The sequence below is a fragment of the Pinus tabuliformis genome, chromosome 9, assembly GCF_031772625.1.
Source record: "Pinus tabuliformis cultivar Carrire ecotype Pingquan chromosome 9, CPIR1, whole genome shotgun sequence".
In the NCBI taxonomy this organism is placed as follows: Eukaryota; Viridiplantae; Streptophyta; class Pinopsida; order Pinales; family Pinaceae; genus Pinus; species Pinus tabuliformis.
The window spans coordinates 733,761,827-733,780,067 of NC_142307.1; the positions used below are offsets into that span (position 1 = coordinate 733,761,827).

At 40.0% G+C, this 18,241-nt stretch overlaps 1 protein-coding gene across 1 annotated transcript in view; it reads left to right on the forward strand.

Moving 5' to 3' along the window:
- Window positions 1–18,241, forward strand: part of LOC149150787 (protein phosphatase EYA-like) — a 235,340-nt gene that overhangs the window by 207,621 nt on the left and 9,478 nt on the right. The gene's annotated exons all lie outside the window — the stretch shown is intronic.

Below are 18,241 nucleotides of genomic sequence, written 5' to 3' on the forward strand. Positions count from 1 at the left end.
CTACTGCAGTCACTGGTTTATCATCTCTTACAGATCGAATCTGCACTACTTCTCCTGCCCCGGCTATTGATTGACCGGAGCCTCTTAGGGTCAGCGCTGGCCCAAAGAGCTAACACAGTCACTGCGTGGGCTCCTCTCGGGTAATGCGTCACCCTCCACTGGCTCAGAATGTTGACGCAGGCACTGCGTGAGCCTCTGCATCACTCCTTCAGCTGTTCCTTTGGCTCTGAAACAATGCTGTCGCTCAGGACAACTGCTTCTCTGATAATTTTTAAATCTAGACACAGAAATCCTACTGCAGTCACTGGTTTATCATCTCCTACTTGTTATTTCATTCAACAAGTTATTTAATTATAAACAATGATGAAAAACACTATTGCAGACTACACTGACATACAGATCTTAAACTGAAAATATATGAGACAAACACACAACGGACACCGTTATTTTTGTACAACACGTCCCTGAAAAAACCCAACTTGGGAAAACCAGTGTAGCAGATAGAGGGTTTGTATTATTAAGCAAACAGAATCTGAGTACAATAGGTTGCCTCTCACATTGGCTAACCTTTTAGAGAAATATCAGCAGCAACAAATACATATGAGGGTTTACCTCATTCTCCAAGTCACAACTGATCCACTGAATGGCTTGACTCTGGCAAGCACTGCGAAAATCCTACAGCAATCCCTGCTTGGGCCAACGTCTTGCCTCCAGAAGACTGCGTCACCCCTTCTGCTGGATTGACTTGTTGGAGGAAGACTGCTGTTCAGCCCTCCCGACTGAGAACTTCGCTTCTCCGGCAAAAAATCGAACTTCTGACAAATATCCTGCACTGCCACTGCAAGAGACCCTCCTGGCCTGCGTCAGCACTACGTGAGCCCCTTCCTGGGCTGTGTAGGCCCTTGCACTGCCTCTTTGATGCTACTGTTGCCTCTCTGCGTGGTACTCTTTGGCTTGGAACTCCCTTCCGATCCAAATCTCTGCTTCTGCCCCTCTCACTACAACTTGGATCACCTATTTGATTTTCTCAGCAAACTTTGCCCCATAAAAATCGAACTTACTGATCACTTGGTGTATCTCCAATTGACCCTCAAGCCTCCTCTTATACTTTTTCTATTGATGAATCAACTGCCGAGATTTAGTCTGTAATCAACGACTAAGATTAAAACAGACTTGATCCTCGTCTCTTAGAAGGTTCTCACCCATATCTTGTTAATACCCATTAATATTTTTATATTCCTAAGTTTAGACTTAGGAGCCACATTAAAAATATTAATTATTTTAATAACTCATCATCCGGGTGGAATTTCTTCAAACGATTTCTGGGTCTTGGAGATCTTATGTATTCTAGCCCCTTCACAAAATTTCGGAGCTAGAGCACATCCGATGCTACCCAAAATCAACATGTTCTCCAAACAATAAACCTGTGGTTCTCCCAATGGGTGTGAGGGCACACAAGTAACCTCATGGTTCTCCAAGTGAATCGAAGATGCCTGTAGACCGTTTGTAAGGGCTCAGATGATGGTGTAAGTGATGCCACATCAACACACAAGTCTCCTGTTATCTACCAAGTGTATGGTACAACTGTAGGGTTGGTTGGGCATGGCGAACCAGGTGCATCTTCCTCGTCCAATAGATGAATCTCGAGCAACCTTTAAACTTCTCTGGGGTTCCATGGAGTGCTGTCTACTGTTGTGGAGGCCCATGGTTCTCTACACACACCCTTCATTTGCCAATGTAGCTCTCTGGAGGGTTAGGACTCTGTATAGGGAGACCAAATCCAAAATGGAGACCATCTGTAATCCTGCATAAGATCCAATGCGTCCCCTTGCCTTCCAATACAACAAGTCATTTAAAGAAATCAAGTTAAAGAGCTTATAAACTATGGACAATAGGTGGGCACTTCATAATGGCATGCCCTTCCATAGTGGGCTTTGGCATGTGCTAATGTCTCCAAGCTCCAAATGGGGTTAACTAGGTACTCTATGAGGTGGTTTCTACCTTTAAAGGGGATAGTATGTTCAAGGGGGTGGTATGTCCAAGGTACTTCCAATCCAGGCCATTTGAGTATCCTGGAAGCAATGTGATAACTGAAGCAGGAAACCACTCATGAAGCTTTCTAAATCCATTGACCTTTATATATTGATATCATGGGAGTCGCCAGGGTGAACTAAAATTGCCTTAAAAATGCTTGCTTCACCCTACAAGCATTGGCTTTGAGGTTCAATGAAGAACTAGGGCTTTGTTCTTCCAATGGAGTCGCCAATAATGATATGTCAATATGTCTTATGGGGAACAAAACACACGTCTCGTGTCCCAGACAACGACGCTAGAAATGTTACCGCTCAAACTAGCAGGGGTCCTAAAAGGGGATCCTTAAAGGGCTACTACTAGGCTAAGGGCAAAAAATGGAGCAATAGCCCATTGTCACCTCGGCTAAGGCTCCTTGCTCTTTTCGGACTTTCGCCAATGGGAAGAGGCCCATTATGATGAGGATCACTAAATGGATAGACCAATGATAGGGTGAGGGGTGATCCTAGAAGCCTATTCACAAGAGATGTTCAAATCTATGTTACCGGATCCGTCAGGCCCAGTAGCTGGATCCACAGATACCTGGATCAGAGACGGATGCGGATCCAGATCCATGAAGATCCGCCCTGCCCAACATTTGTCTGTGTAAAATGGTTTGATGTCAGCACATATTTCCAAATTATATCTCAGAGCAGAATTCCAGAATGAAAATGTTAGCGGATGAATAACGATATTGGAAAAATCAGCCATGCGTAAAATGGTTTGACGTCGGCACATATTTCCAAATTATATCTCAGCGCAGATTCCAAAATGAAAATGTCAGCGGATGAATAATGATGTTGGAAAAATCAGGCGCATGAATAATTAACAAGGGAGTTCATTAATTTCAAGATTATAAACATGCGGTTGACCATATTTTAAACTTTATTTCAAGATTATAAGATGCGGATGTTTGGATATTCTAATTAAATTATATGTTTATTTTAAAAGTTTCATAAAGTAAGTTCTATAAAGTAAGTTCATTTAATTTAAATATAATAACTAGTAATTAATGTTTCAATATTATGATACATAAATTTTAATATTATTAAATTAATAATTATTTTTTTCACTTGAAATTAATAATTATTTTAAAAGTATTATATTTAAAATTTTAACAGAAGTTATATATATTTTTTTAGCAAATTTAATTATTTTTAATTAATATTTATATATAATATATTAATTCTGATATTATTTATCTAATATATATGTTTATAGGTATTATATATAAAAATTATATATTTAAAAATTAATATATGTTTTTATTTTATTTTTATATAAATTTAATTTTTAAAAATTAGAAAATATTTTATATTGTTTGTACTTGCCGTATCTGGATCCTGGCTTTTCAAAAAACTGGCGGATCCATATCCGAATTCGGATTTGTATCTGTATCTGGATCCTAATCCTGGTAACTTAGGTTCAAATATGTGGCTTGCTTGCTTTGGAGGCAAGGTTTAAAGCTCACAAGGAAGGGCTTAAGGGGAACTTCAAGGATTAGGTTCAGGATATGTATCTTATAATGGGGGCTCATAGACCTTGAAATTCTTGTGAAAGTTTGGATTCCTAGTGATCCTTGAAGGATTACCCTTAATAGTGTATAGGACCACAAGGGACCAAGAGGACCTAGGGGGTAGGTCAAGGGGGTAGGGTTTAGCAACCAATGATATGCTTGAACTATTCCGGAGGGAGAATGGGACCAAATAAAGATTTTTTAATGCAAAACAATGTGGGGGTCCCAATGAGGCTTATAGCCTATGGAAACCAAGGGCAAGATTCAATCTCGAGGCTAGGGCTTTAGATATCTCAAAATCCCATTGTCGAAATTTCTTCAAAATTGGAGGGCACCTAGGAGACACACCAACACAGTAGGGGCCAAGAGATCGAATTTTTTTGATGGGTGGTTTGCAAGATAGATGATGCCCTAGGGGACCTAATGGGCTAGGCCTAGAAAAGGAGAGAGCGTTGGATGAGAAAGGGTTAAGGTGATCACCTTTGGGTGGACAAGTGCCTAATCCTTTGGGGAGATTTGGAGTCAGGTAGAATTATGACTAAGGACCTTGAACTTTTCTAGGTCAAAGAGGCCTCAAATACAACTTCGCTTGGCACTAGGGCAACAACAAAAGCAACTTCAAAGAATTTATACTTCGTTTTGCGAGATTAATGGCTTATCAAGATGAATTTCAGTAATGAAACATCCCTAGGAACATTCATTCATTATACATGGCCCATACATGAAGCATTCACTATCTAGAAACAAAATTTCCACAACTTTGCATAAGAGATGCAGCAAATAAGCCCTAGTATAGTGAAATCCCAACAATAATGTATGTGATAAAATTAGAAAGAAAGAATAACATTAAAATGTACTTACATGTATAAGAATATATCCAATCATCCAAAAACTGGCCATCAAGAAGCTCCAAGACATATGAAAATTATCCAAACGTCAAAATTCATTCCATGCTCCTAAAATTCGTCCTCCAAGAAGGATAGTGAAAATATCTAAAGAGATACAAGTTCCAAATCCAGGTGATGATACTAAAATGAATTCTCTTCACTTATATTTATACACTTCTCATGAGTTCGATTTAGCTACTTAGGCCTACATTAGCCCCTAGAATAAAATAATGTGCAAAACAATGAAGTTTTTGTGACAAGCCCACCAAACGAGCTCATAAACAAAAGAATAAGCCTCTCAAGAGGTCGAATGATCAATAATACATGTCGTTGGGCCTTCTAAGAAGCCTGATGAAGTCCATAAGTGCCACAATGATGAATAAGACTCCTAAAATTAGTGGACTAGCGGTCGGCCTCTTATTCTCCAAACAATAATCTTGTGGTGGTCCCAATAGGTGAGAGGGCACACAAGTATCCTTATGGGTCTCCAAGTGGATTGAAGATTCCCGTAAACCATCCGTAAGGGCTCAAATTATGGTGTAGGTGATGCCACATCAACATGCAAGTCCTGGGCCATCTTTCAAGTGCATAGTGCAACTGTAGGGCCGATTGGCCATGACGAACCAGGTGCATCTTCCTCGTCCAATAGGTGAATCGTGAGCACTCTCTGAACATCTCTAGGGATCCATGGAGTGGTGTCTATTGCTGTGGAGGCCCATGACTCTCTACACACACCCTACATGTGCCAATGCAGCCCTTTGGAGTGTTAGGACCCCGTATAGGGAGACCAAACCCAAAATGGAGACCATCTGCCATCTTGCATAAGATCCAATGTGCCCCCAAGCCTTCCAATACAACAAGTCATTTAAGGAAATTGAGTTAAAGAGCTTACAAACCATGGACAACAGTGTTGGGTTGTGTTATATTCTTTCCACGACTACCCTACGTGCGGGGGGGTCACAGGGGGGGTGGCTGCTCGACCCCTTGCACGAGGTTCGGGGCAGCGCCTCGAGAAATTTTTTTTGGACCCTATATCAGGTGGGCAGACCTACCTATGGTTTTGTGCATGGATTTCATACATGGTTTTGTGCCTGATGGTTTTCTGTCCATGGTATTTTGTAGATCTGGTCAAGGGAACTACAGTTATGTTCTAATCCAGGGTTAATGTCGGGTTTATGGATGCTTCAGCATGTATATATGTGAATTATAACATTGAAAGGAACATAATGAAAAATCAATTTGGTAGTCCTGTTTTTGGGATCTAGAGGAAAATCTCTGTGTATATCTGTTTTATGTTTTATGCACTCGCCATTGTTTATTTTCTTTTTTTAGAATTCGTATGCGATAATTTTTGTACAGAGTTAAAACCTACAAACAATGTTAGTTTTTGGTAGCATCAAATGTGCTATAGCCATGAAAATTGGTGGAGAAGCTAAGGCACATGAGTTCTAAAGAACCTAGAAACCATTTGGTAAAATTCCACCCAGATTGTATTTTACCAAAATAATTAATATTTTTTATGGTGTTCCTAAGTTGAAAATTAAAGTATTAATGGGTACTAATCAAAATATGGGTGAGAATGTTCTAGAGAGCGGGTCAAGTCAAGTTTTTAATCTTAGCCGTTGATTAGAGACTTAATCTCGGTCGTTGAAGTCTCAACGAGAAAAGTATAAGAAGGAGGCTTGGGGTTCATTCAAAAACACACCGAGAGAACAAATTGATCTAGAGTTTGAAATTTCTGGGGCTTGGAAGCTGAGAAATTCGAACTAAGTGATCATTCTGCAGCAGAGGGGTAGGGATAATTCAGGAGTACTGGGCAGAGAGATGAAGAGCCACCAGTGGAGGCAGCGCAGCACATAGAGGGACTGATGCTGGGCCAGTCTAGGCCCATGTAGGCTTGGTGCAGAGCCAGAAGGGCCAACGCAGAATGGAAGTTGCCTTCACACAGAAATCCGGAACTGTGGGGGAGTTGCCAGAACAACAGGGAGAGGTTGACACAGAAGCTCCAAGAGGCAGAAGAAACAATGCAGTTCTGACGCAAAGCCTTTGAGGCTAATGCAGGGCATACACAGGGCTAACGCAGGACTAACGCAGGGCTAACACAGAGATAGCCGGGGGTTTGCCAGTTCTGCTGCTGGATCAACTAGAAATTGCCGGCTGAAGTGAGGTAATCTCACTTAGTTTTCCGCCATTATATTTTTCTTGGTAACTGGATTACCAGGAGGGTATCCAGCATTGTATTCAAAACCACTGCTTAATAATATAAAACCCTCAGAGCTGCTGCACCGATTTTCCCACATTGGGTTTTTTTGGGGACTATTTTGTCCAAAAATAACGGTGTCCTATGCATCTTGTTCTTTGCTCAGTTTCTTGTTTCATGTGATCAAATTAAATTGGTGTACGTTGCAGAAGTAATTTACTTCAATATTTCTTAGAAAATAACTTAATAATGTATATTAAAATCAAGTAGGAGAAGTAAAATCAGTTTTGCTGCAGTAGGGATTCCTTGAGTATAGGAATTTTCACAAACAGGTGGGCACTTGATGATGGAATGCCCTACTATAGTGGGCTTTGGCATGTGCTAATGTCTCCAAGCTCCAAATGGGGTTAACTAAGTACCCTATTAGGTGGTTTCTACCTTTAAAGGGGATAGTATGTTCAAGGTACTTCCTTCAAAGGGTGGTGGCATGTGATAAAGAATGGAGTAGGGAATGAAAGGGGGATCCCCGAGCCACATGTTGAGGTACAAGAGTAGCTAGTAAAAGGGAAGCCCACACTTGGGTATATAATGTATAGGATGGAGCAATCGTGGTACATGAGGTGCCCCGACCTTGATTTTTCCACCCTTTTTTATATGCCTTTTGCCTTTTATGATTATTCTTTGATTGAATGCTTGGGGCTCAAGGGATAAGAGCATGATGTGTAAGGTATTGCTGTGGATAACCCCTTTAAGGTAGGGCGGTTCATTGCCCCCAGGGGTTGGGAGTCGGGACAATCATGGGTTTTTATGATAAAGGAGATTCATCTTAGGCCTATAGGAACCAGGGTGATGGCCATGATAATGGGGTAGAGCTCATGTATTGGCTTTTGCCCATGTTTTAAATGTGTTTTTCTCAGCCATATTTTGCATTTTGTGGTACATTTTCATGTTGAATGTGGCCAATTATGCTTTTACTTTTCTTTTCAGCTGCATCAACCTCCCGAGCATCATTCCAGGCCCAACCCAAGGTGTGGGTAAGGGGAGTGGGAAGGCTAACCTTGTGTGGACCAGTGGAGGAATGTGGAACCAGGTGGGAGAAATGATGAATGGGGCTATACTGAGTGGAAGGGGAAAGATATATGTGGATGAGGGAGTGGGACCACGCAATCAAAATCAAGGTTTCCCAAATAGTACCATCCCTAAAGCCTAATGGCAAGTAAAGGAGATCGCACGGGACTACAGTCCAAGGTTAACATCCAAAAGAGGTCTAGGGGACAAGAGCACAGACCTAGCCCACTCTTTTTGTCGAATCCCCCTGTTGACCTCTACTGGTCAACTACCCATGCAGTGCATCCCGTTTTTCTTGACAGAAAGAAGCAGCACCTGATCAGCATGTCTGTGCCATCCTGCCATCATCAGCAGCTTGATCATTTTTGTTGTAAACCCAGTCTGCATATATGAATTGTAAATAATCTAAGCAGATCAGAGTCATGTATGTAAATTGCCTAGGTGGACCTAACTTTTTGATGATAATCTACGTCCCGGAAGGTTTTTCGTCTCACCGATCCACGGATCGGCAGAGTTTTCCTTCAAACCTGACCCCAAAGCCGGGATTGATTTTGTCATTAGAACTTTAGGAGAATCCTAGTGTGTTAAATCTGCTAGATTATAGTTGTGTCGCAGAACTGGGTGTTTTGTGAGGGTCTGTATTAAATGGGTTTGTCCCTTAAGATGTAATTTTGTAAAAGTCATGATGTAATGTGTCCTGAGGGTCGAGAAATGTTTTAAATCCCCTCATGAGTCCTAAGTCCTAGGTCCTAGGTGATGTTTCCGAAGGCTTAGTTCAGTGATCCATTTTAAAATGAATTAAAAAATAAAAAATAAATAAAAAATAATAAAATAATAAAAAAATAATAAAAAATTAAAAAATGAAGCAAAAACCCTAACTAATAAAATAATAATATTTTAAGTTAATAAATCGACGGATGAGATCAAGAGATGTCTTGATCCTCATCAACGGTCGAGATCATTTCTACATGGATCACTCGAACTAGCCGTTAGGATCATTTCCTTTATATAGGGTCTTAGGGGGTCATTTCAAATCATCTGATCTGTGAGTCTGTACTGAGAAAGCTCTCTTGTAATCTGATTTTCTGATTAATAAAAAGACTTTGGGGTTCAAAACTGGCTGGTGTTACTCTCCGGAATTGCTGTGAGATGATTGTTTTTTTCTGCATATTTCAGTTTTCAGCAGTTAAATATAGCTGGTTTTCAGAGTATTGTGAGTACAGGTATCTTGCTCACGTGCTAGGGTTTGAGTGTTGTAGGGTTTCTGGAATAATGGCAGGTATCTCCATTATTCCTGAAATCTAGCAGCATTTCTTGCCCTCTTTACTGATGTTTGCTTGAGGTGTGCAGGAACTTTTTAAGTGAAGGGTATTTGTGGGCGTTTGGGGAAGTTCTGGGCTGAACCAGCCGACTCCCACAGGCTTTTCTGTGCAGAGCCCAGCTGATTGTGCCCTAGGTTAATCTTTTAAGTTTTCTTTTCTGTTTTACATTGAGAGATTTTTTTTTTCTGTTCGCAGTGAAGTTCAAAAATTTCTGATATATGGAAAATATTTCTGCTTTTATTGTTAAATCTGGCAGTTAAAGGGGCCAAGATCTGTACACCAATTAGCTGATCTAGGGTTTTGATTTTGTTCGCTGCAAATTTTTTGTGATTTTAGGTTAGTTTTCGAAGGGTTTTACTTTAAAATTTTGTGTATATCTGCCAGGTTTTGTTTTCTCCTTGCAGGCTTGAGACAAGATCTGGAGTTTTCTCGGTCCTCTGGGTGCTGCGTCAATTTATTGACCATCTGTTTGGCTGGCCGTGGAAACATCAAAGCCCAGAAATCACGCATAGAAGGAAGCATATTTCGTTTCAAGGTTTTTGGCTTTTCTGTCACCCACGTGAAAACATCAGGCTATCTGCAAAATCTGTGCATTTCCTTCCACGCCGTGGCTTTATAGCCGTCAAGAGAAAAACTGCAAAGTATACATGTGGCTGGTTTGTACATGCGCAAGTAAAGAAAACCATCAACTGAGAGCCTTTTTAACACGAATCGTTCCATCTCCAGTGAATATCAGACATTTGTGTTTCAATACGGGCGTGAGAAAATGAAGGTGCATTGACTGGATAAAGAAAACGCGTTCACTTATATATCTGTCATTGTATCCAGCGTGAAACAGCGTTGGGCATTTTGTTTGCACGAAGACCAGTTCGAGGGCATTTTGTTGAGGCATCGATCTCCATTTTTCCTGCTCGTGGGTATGATTTCGTGTGACGCCACGTTGCTTGAAAGCCTTCTGGCGTGAACTATTCCGCTCCAGGTTGAGAAACACGTTTTCAAACGATTCGTTCAGCCAGAGATCCTCAGGTAACAGCTGCAAATCTGTCCGCCGTTTTTTCCTCGGGCCAGGTAACATAATCTTATATGCCTGCGTTTTTGGTTTAATTCGATATGCATACGCCTGCGTGTCACTGGTAAAATCGAGTTCCCTGCTGTCGTCTTATGCTGTAGTCGTTTTTAGGGTCACGTTTTTCTGTTTTCCCGTAAGCATATGGCATTGGTTTTGCTTTGCAGCGTTTGTTATGGTTATACGTTTTTAGTTAGATTAGATAGTTTCGTTGTTAACTTTAGACTTAGGACTTTGTTTTAATTAGATTTTAATTTCATTTAAATTTAGTTTATTTATAATTTCGTTTTGATCTTATTCTTTTAAGATATATATGAAAATGCAAAAGGCATGTGTTAGGGTTTTATTAGATTTTGAGTTGATCTTTTTCGTAGTTTAGGACTTTATTTTCTTTAGTTTTGAATTTAAAAAATAAAAAAATAAAAAATAAAAATAATGATTTTTTTTCTTTTTTAGATTTAGTTTTAAAATAATTTAGTTTTAGATTAAATTTTTAGATTTCTTTTTAACTTTGTTTTAAAAAAAAAAAAAAAATTTTGAAAAAATTTTGAAAAAATTAAAATTTTGTGGGAAATTATTTTTGCCAGATTTCAGTTGCTTTCACGTTATATCTTTATTGCTGAGATCTAAGGTTTTCAAGCCGAAATGCGAAATATCATATCTGGTTAATAAATTACAATTCTCATGGTGGTTATAAGCATTTATCTTTTCGAAGTTTTCGATTGTTGGATATCATTTTGGTCATGTGATTTAGCTGATGATAGATGGTTGCTGTTCATGGTCCATGTTTCTATATCATTTAAAAGGTAATCATTTAAACATTAACTCCACAAGGCACTGGTCTATCAAACTTAACAAAATCTTTTTAGTGCTGATTTCCTTTCGTGTTTCCCAACCCAACTGGTCGACAGTTGGTCTTCATCACCTCACAGGGACTACCCCCCTTAGCCGTGGGAGACAGGCTCAAACGGAGAGACCGGGGATCAGAGTGACAGCCCCCGGTCTGAGCGTTGTCGTGCCAATCCGCGCGACAACACCCCCCATTAATCCATGCCCAGAAGTATCCATGATAAGCAAACTACAATAGTCAATCACCAAATGACAAGGCATACCTTTAAGTGCGGGAGGCCCACCTTCAAACATACGATCATGACAGATGGGTGAGGGACCATATGGCTGGCTCAGGTGGTGGAGAAATGGCACAACGAGCTAGTTGGTGGCTGCAAGGGGCTGTTGGCTGCTGTCTGAGGACGATCTCGGAGAAAATTTTTCTCCTAGGGATATCACCCACAACATGGTGGGCAACATGGTTTATTCCTCCCCATTTGGCCAATGGGTTGAGAGGTGACTTGGGCATGTCTGATCCTTACCTTGCAGGGTAAGTGTGTATCTCCCACAAGTGCGTTGGGTTGTGTCTGATCCTTACCATTCGTGGTAAGTGTGTATCTCCTCCTAAGGTAGTGGATGCAGGTGTTCTACCACTTGACTCTTTAGGGTCTGTTGACCACTACTGGTCAACTACCCATGCAGTACACCTCCTTCCTGTTGGCAGAGAAGGATAGCTCTTGAGCGACATGTCCGTGCCAGCCTACAGTCATCGACAGCTTGATCATTTTTGTTGTAAACCCAGTCTGCATGTTTGAAATGTAAATAATCTAAGCAGATCAGAGTCATGTATGTAAAGTTGCCTAGGTGGACCTAACTTTCTAATGACGATCTGCGTCCCGGGAGGTTTTTAGTCTCACCGATCCATGGATCGGCAGAGTTTTCCTTCAAACCCAACCCCAAAGCCGGGATGCATTTCGTTATTAGGACTTTAGGAGAATCCTAGCGTGTTACTCTGCTAGATTATAGTTGTGTCGCAGATCTGGGTGGTCTATGAGGGTCTATGTTAAAGTGGATTCATCCCTTTGAGATGTAAATTGTAAAAATTGTAAAAAATCATGATGAAATGTGTCTTGAGGGTTGAAAATGTTGTAAATCCCCTCATGAGTCCTAGGTCCTAGGTGCTAGGTGATGATTCCAACGGCTGGGTTTGATGATCCGTCTTAAAATAAATTTAAATTTTTTTTAATGAATAAAAATAATAAATTCACATATAATAAAAAATAAAAAAAATAAAAAATTAAAAAATTTTTGAAAAATAAAAAATAATAAAAAATAAAAAAGCATAAAGCAAAAACCCTAAGCAATAAAATAATAATATTTTTGTGGATCACCCAAAACTAGCCGTTGGGATCATTTCCTTTATGTAGGGTCTTAGGAGGTCATTTTCAGGTTTATCTGAACTGTGAGTCTGTACTGAAAGCTCTTCTTGTAAACTGATTGCTGATTAATAAAAAGACTTTGGGGTTCAAACTGGCTGGTGTTACTCTCTGGAATTGCTGTGAGGTGTTTGTTTTTTTTCTGCATATTTCAGTTTTCAACAGTTAAAATAGCTGATTTTTTCAGAGCATTGTGAGTACAGGTACCTTGCTCACGTGCTAGGGTCTGAATGCTGTAGGGTTTCTGGAAAATGGCAGGTATCTCCATTTTCTCTTGAAATCTAGCAGCATTTCTTGCCCTCTTTTGCTGATGCTTGCTTGAGGTGTGCAGGAAACTTTTAGGTGAAGATTATTTGTGGGCGTTTGGGGAAGTTCTGGGCTGAACCAGCCGACTCCCACAAGCTGTTCTGTGCAGAGCCCAGCTGTTTGTGCCCTGGGGTTAGATCGTTTAAAGTTTATTTTCTGTTTCACATGAGAGATTCTCTTCCTGTTCACAGTAAAGTTCAAATTTCTGAATTTTTTTCGAAAATATTGCTGTAATTATTGTTAAAACTTGGCTGTTCTGGAGCTGTAAAAATTTTGCGACTTTTGGTAAATTTTCAAGGGTTCATTGCAAAATTTTGTGTATATCTGCCAGTGCTCTTTTCCTGCAGGATTACTAAGACAAAATCGAGAAAAGGGTTTTCATCTGGTACTGTGTTGACTATCTGCCCATCTGCTGGGCTGGTTGTTGAGGGATTGAATTCCACAAACTGTGCACTGAAAAGAACACAGTCCATTTAAAGGGTTTTAACTAAGCTTCGGAAGAAACGCTGTTCCAAAATAGAAATTAAGCAGTCTGATTTGAAATTTGCAAACGTTTAAAAGACGCATGATAGCTGTTCTCAGGTGAGGTTTGCAGTCCAATCTTCAAGAACCGGGTAATTTCTGCGTATCATTATCTCCAGGTATTCTTTAAATTGTTTCTGTCGCCTCCATTGGGTGTCCGAGCTTGTAAAGCCAGCGGATCCAGCACATAAGTATTTCAAATCCTATCTTATTTACGCCTCAGAAGCAATGTTTATGTTGTACACCTAGTGTCATTATGTTTTGTTTGCAATCTTAGCTTCTATCAGGTCTGTCTTTTCTGCATATAAGATTCTGAAAACCCAAAGGCAGGGGCGTGCGGCTTGAAAATCGCATGTATCTGCTCCAGGGCAAATCTAAGCGTGGTTGCAAGCTGTCTATCGAACCTGCATTACCATCGACTGAGGCAAGGTACGTTTTCAGCTTGCCTTGTGTTTAAAAAACCGTTTCACGATTTTAAAATTTGAATGCCAGCGTTAATCACTAGCTCACCTCACCGTCTCTTCTTCTAATTTAAGCTCTGTATTCACAATGGCATATGGCAAAGCGTAACTCTGAAAACTATATCGTGTAGCACATAAACTCAGTTGCTCGGTCTTTCTTTGGCACGGTTCTGCAGGTCTGGAAGCCAAATTTGAAGCGTATCCTCTGGCAGCTGAGAGGCTCTGCGTATCATTGTTTTTTTTTTTTTGCCTGCGTTTGATCTTTGCATCGCCCTGCAGCCTCAAAACCACCCGTGTTTTCTCCTGCCCGGATTTTTGTTTCCACTTAAGCCGCACAAGTTTTTTATTGGCAAATCCGTCCTTCCTTTGGCATTAACGCAGGGTTACTTTGTCCTGCCTCTGGCATCCGCTTGTTGCTCGGTTCTCCTCAGACTTCACTGAGACCAGCGTTAGCACCCTTCTGAAATTGCTCTTTTCCGAAAACCATTTTGCGTTTTGATTTCGAGCCCCACGCTGTAGTCATTTGCATTTTTGTTTTTTTTTTTATGCGTAAGTGTGATAGGGGTAGTTAGGGTTAGATTTTATAAGGTTCATATTAAAAAAGGGGAAGCACGATTTGCTGTTTTTTTTTTTTTTTTTTGATAGGTTAGTTTTGTTTTCCAGATTTTTTTTTATTTTTAGTTTAAAATTTAGTTTTTAATAGCTATAATTCATATAAAAAAAAAGGGGGAAAAATGTTTATGTTTTAGACTTAGATTTTAGTTAGATTTTTTAAATTTGATTTTAATTTTTAGTTTAGTTTAGAGTTTTAATAGATTTTATTTTCATGTATTAGTGTTAGTTTAGATTGTAATTAGATTTTAAATTTGATTTTTTTATTTTTTTAACTTTAAAAAAAAAAAAAAAAAAAAAAATTTTAAAAAAAAATTTTGTGGAAAATTTATTTTGCCAATTTCAGTGTTTCATTTATGCTGTATCTTTCACGCTGAGATCTGAGCACTAAATTGATATCTGGTTTCTCTGTTATTTCAAGCAATTTATCTCTCTTAGTTTGCCGGATATTGTTATTCGAGGAACTTTGTGGCTTTTACTGAATATTTAAAGCATTGCTCTCTTTTCCTGATGATTGCTGGTCGTGGTTCATGTTCTTCGATCATCTAGCTAGTGATCATTTAGATATTTAAAGGCACTGGTCTGCTCAATTCGTCAAGTCATTTTAGTGCTTTTCGTCTCCTGGCCCAACTGTTGTGGCAGTTGGCCTTTATCTTTCCTCAGGGTCTACCCCCCTTAGCCGTGGGAGACAGGCTTAAACGGAGAGACCGGGGATCAGAGTGACAGCCCCCGGTCTGAGCGTTGTCGTCCCACCGGGCGTGCCATTTTTGGCGCCGTTGCCGGGGATAGAGTTTTTCTGTCCTTGGTCCTTGTTTTTCAAGCTCTGTTGTGCTTAGCTTCTTGTTCAAGTGGCGACTCCACTTCCATTATTATCTGCGAGAGTGTACACTAGAAGACATCCAGGCAGTCTGTGCAACCCCACTCCGGATCCTGAAAAGGTTTACAGGGTGCGATCACACAAACTCGCTTCTCGTACACTCCTTACAAATCTTGGACAAGAAGCCCTTTCTGACGTTCATCTGCTCTTTAGGGGTCAAGTTAGGCGCAACACCATGAGTCTGTTTGCCCCTTGTGATTTTTCTAACATTCCTGGAGCCCCCAATGATATTCCATCTGTTGGGATAGACAAGTTGCCTAGCTTTCATGGAGATAATGCCATTACTGTTAATTCCCATCTGCGAGATTTCAACATATGGATGGCTAAGTATGCTAGATCTCCTGATTTTGATCATGAAGATGTCAGGATGACCCTTTTTGTCTTGACTTTAGGAGGTGATGCTCATGACTGGTATACAGAAAAACCTCCTAATACTTTTGACTCTCTACAATCACTCATTAATGCATTTAGAGAAAAATTTGGAGATAAGAGAGAGGGAAGACATCTTGTAAGAGCTCTTACTCTAATGAAAAAGAGAGAAGACGAAACTGTTGAAGAATTTAACAGAAGGTTTAATGGTATTATTAGAGAATTACCTCAAGACTATAAACCTTCAGATAAAACTCTCCAAGACTTTTATATTGACGCCTTTGGTCCTGAACCATCTTACGAGTTAAGGCGTGCTAAACTTACTGATTATCGAGATTGCCAAGCCTTAGCTGTAGAACTTGAAAAGGACAAGGCAGCTTCTGGGAAGTCTGAAATCCCAGGCTTTGATAGGGCTGCTACGAAATTAAAGGAACCTAAGGGAAAGGCAGCCCAGGAGCCTGAAAATGAACTTGTTCTTAAATTGCTGCAAAAAATTGAAACTATGGAAATCAATCATAATAAGGAAATAAACACTTTGCAGAATAGGTTAATTCAAATGGAAAGAGCGCAACCGCAAAATTTTCAGCCTCGAAATAATAATAACAGAAATAATAACTGGCAAAGAAAGGGTCAAACTAGTGAGCAGAGGCCCCCTAATCCGCTTACCAATCTGGTGGATGATGCTCCTCCCTACTGTCGTGCTTGTGCTGATTTTCACGAAGAATCCTCTTGTCCCATTATCAGAAGACTTCTCGATAATGGAATGCTTGGGACAGGTGAGCAAATAAACGTAGTAGGGAGCAAGTTCCCTTTGCCCATGAATGATTGGATAGAGGTTAAGGAAAGGAGCTATGATGTTGTGAATCCTCAATCTGCTTTTGGTATAAATAACCTTGAAAACGAAGATGACATTTTGGCCAGGTTATATGGTGAGAAACCCTCTCCTGAGAAAATTCTGGAAATTGCTAGAGATAAGGGTTTAACATACCAGAGAAGGGATAAAGATCAGAGCGGAAATCAAATTCCTCCTCGAACTCTAAGCCCTGGTATGAACTCTGGAATAGATGTCGATTTGGGGAATTGGTTTAATAATGCTAAAATCTGGGTTCCCGTGTCTGAGATCGCTAAGATCCCTTCCCAAAGGGACAAGTTACTAAAAGCAATTCAGGGTCCTCAAGTCAACGCTTCTCAGCAGAAGATTCGTGAGGTTGACTATCATGATGCTCCTATTTATCTGCAAAGCGTAGATGCTGATAACAAGGATCATCAACCCTTCTTTATCACCTTATTAGTCAATGGGTATAAATTGAATAACTGCATGTTGGATTCAGGCGCATCTGCTTGTGTTATGACTAAAAGGGTTATGGAACAGCTTAACTTAAGAGTTTCCAGACCCTACTATAATATATGCGCCATGGATTCAAAGAAGATCGAGGTACATGGTTTAATCAAGGATTTGCAAGTTCATCTTTCAGTCTACCCAGACATCATGGTTGTTATGGATATTGTTGTCGTTGATGTACCTGATGCTTGGGGTATGCTGTTATCTAGGAAGTGGGCCTCTGATCTAGGGGGAAGCATTCAGATGAATTGGTCATATGCTATGATTCCCTCTCCTAGCGGTGACGGTTTTGTTAGACTAAATAGAGAGCCTGAGAGGAAATTTCATGTTGAAAATCCTAAAAAGCCTCATAACGAGATAATTAAAGAAAAATCTGACATCGGGAACTATGCTATCATGTCCAATTTCATAATTCCTCCCGATGATGAGATTAAAGATCTTAAGGATGAAGTCTGGTATATGTATTTCGATGGTGCGTTCTCTAGTCATGGTAAGGGTGCTGGGATTGTGCTTAAGTCTCCCCTTGGTCACGTATTCAAGTTTGCCTATCGTCTAGAATTTGAAGCAACCAACAATGTCGCTGAGTATGAAGCCATATTGTTGGGCCTTGAATTGGCCAAAGCTTTGAAGATTAAATTGCTTAACATAAAGGGGGATTCCGATCTGGTTATCATGCAGCTTAAGAACAAATTCACATGTAGAAATCAGAGATTAAGAAACTATCGAAATGCTGTGTGGGATACTATGGAGCACTTCGATGCCCTTAACCTTGAAGCAATTCCTAGAGAGCTAAATAGTTCGGCAGATGAACTTGCCGTAGCTGCTAGCACTTTCCAGTTGTCTGATGAGTTAATCAACGATAAAATTAAAATGGAGATAATATTCAGACCATCTGTCCCAGACAACTCAGAGCATTGGCAAGTTTTTAATGATGAAAAGCAAGTCGTTCGTTTTCTCAATAGTTTAGACGAGTTTGAGGATTTCCGCCTAGTTTCTGGCGAGGATGGGTCTTTAGATCAAGGACACATCATAAATCCCACTCCCAGAAATGTAGTTGCCTTAGAGCAATATTTTGATCGGCATGATGCCACGAAGCTGAGAGAAGAAGACAAGTTGGACCCAGGCGAATACCTTGAAGTTAACATTGGTACTTTTGAAAATCCGAAAATGGTTAAAATCGGTAAAGGTACTAGTCTGGAGGAAAGGAAAAAGTTAATTGGTTTACTTCGTGAATATCGAGATGTTTTGGCTTTTTCCTATGATGAGTTGAAGGGCTACAGAGAAGATATTATGGAGCATACTATTCCCTTAAAGGACGAAAATGCTAAACCTTTTCGGCAAAAACTTAGGCAGATTAAT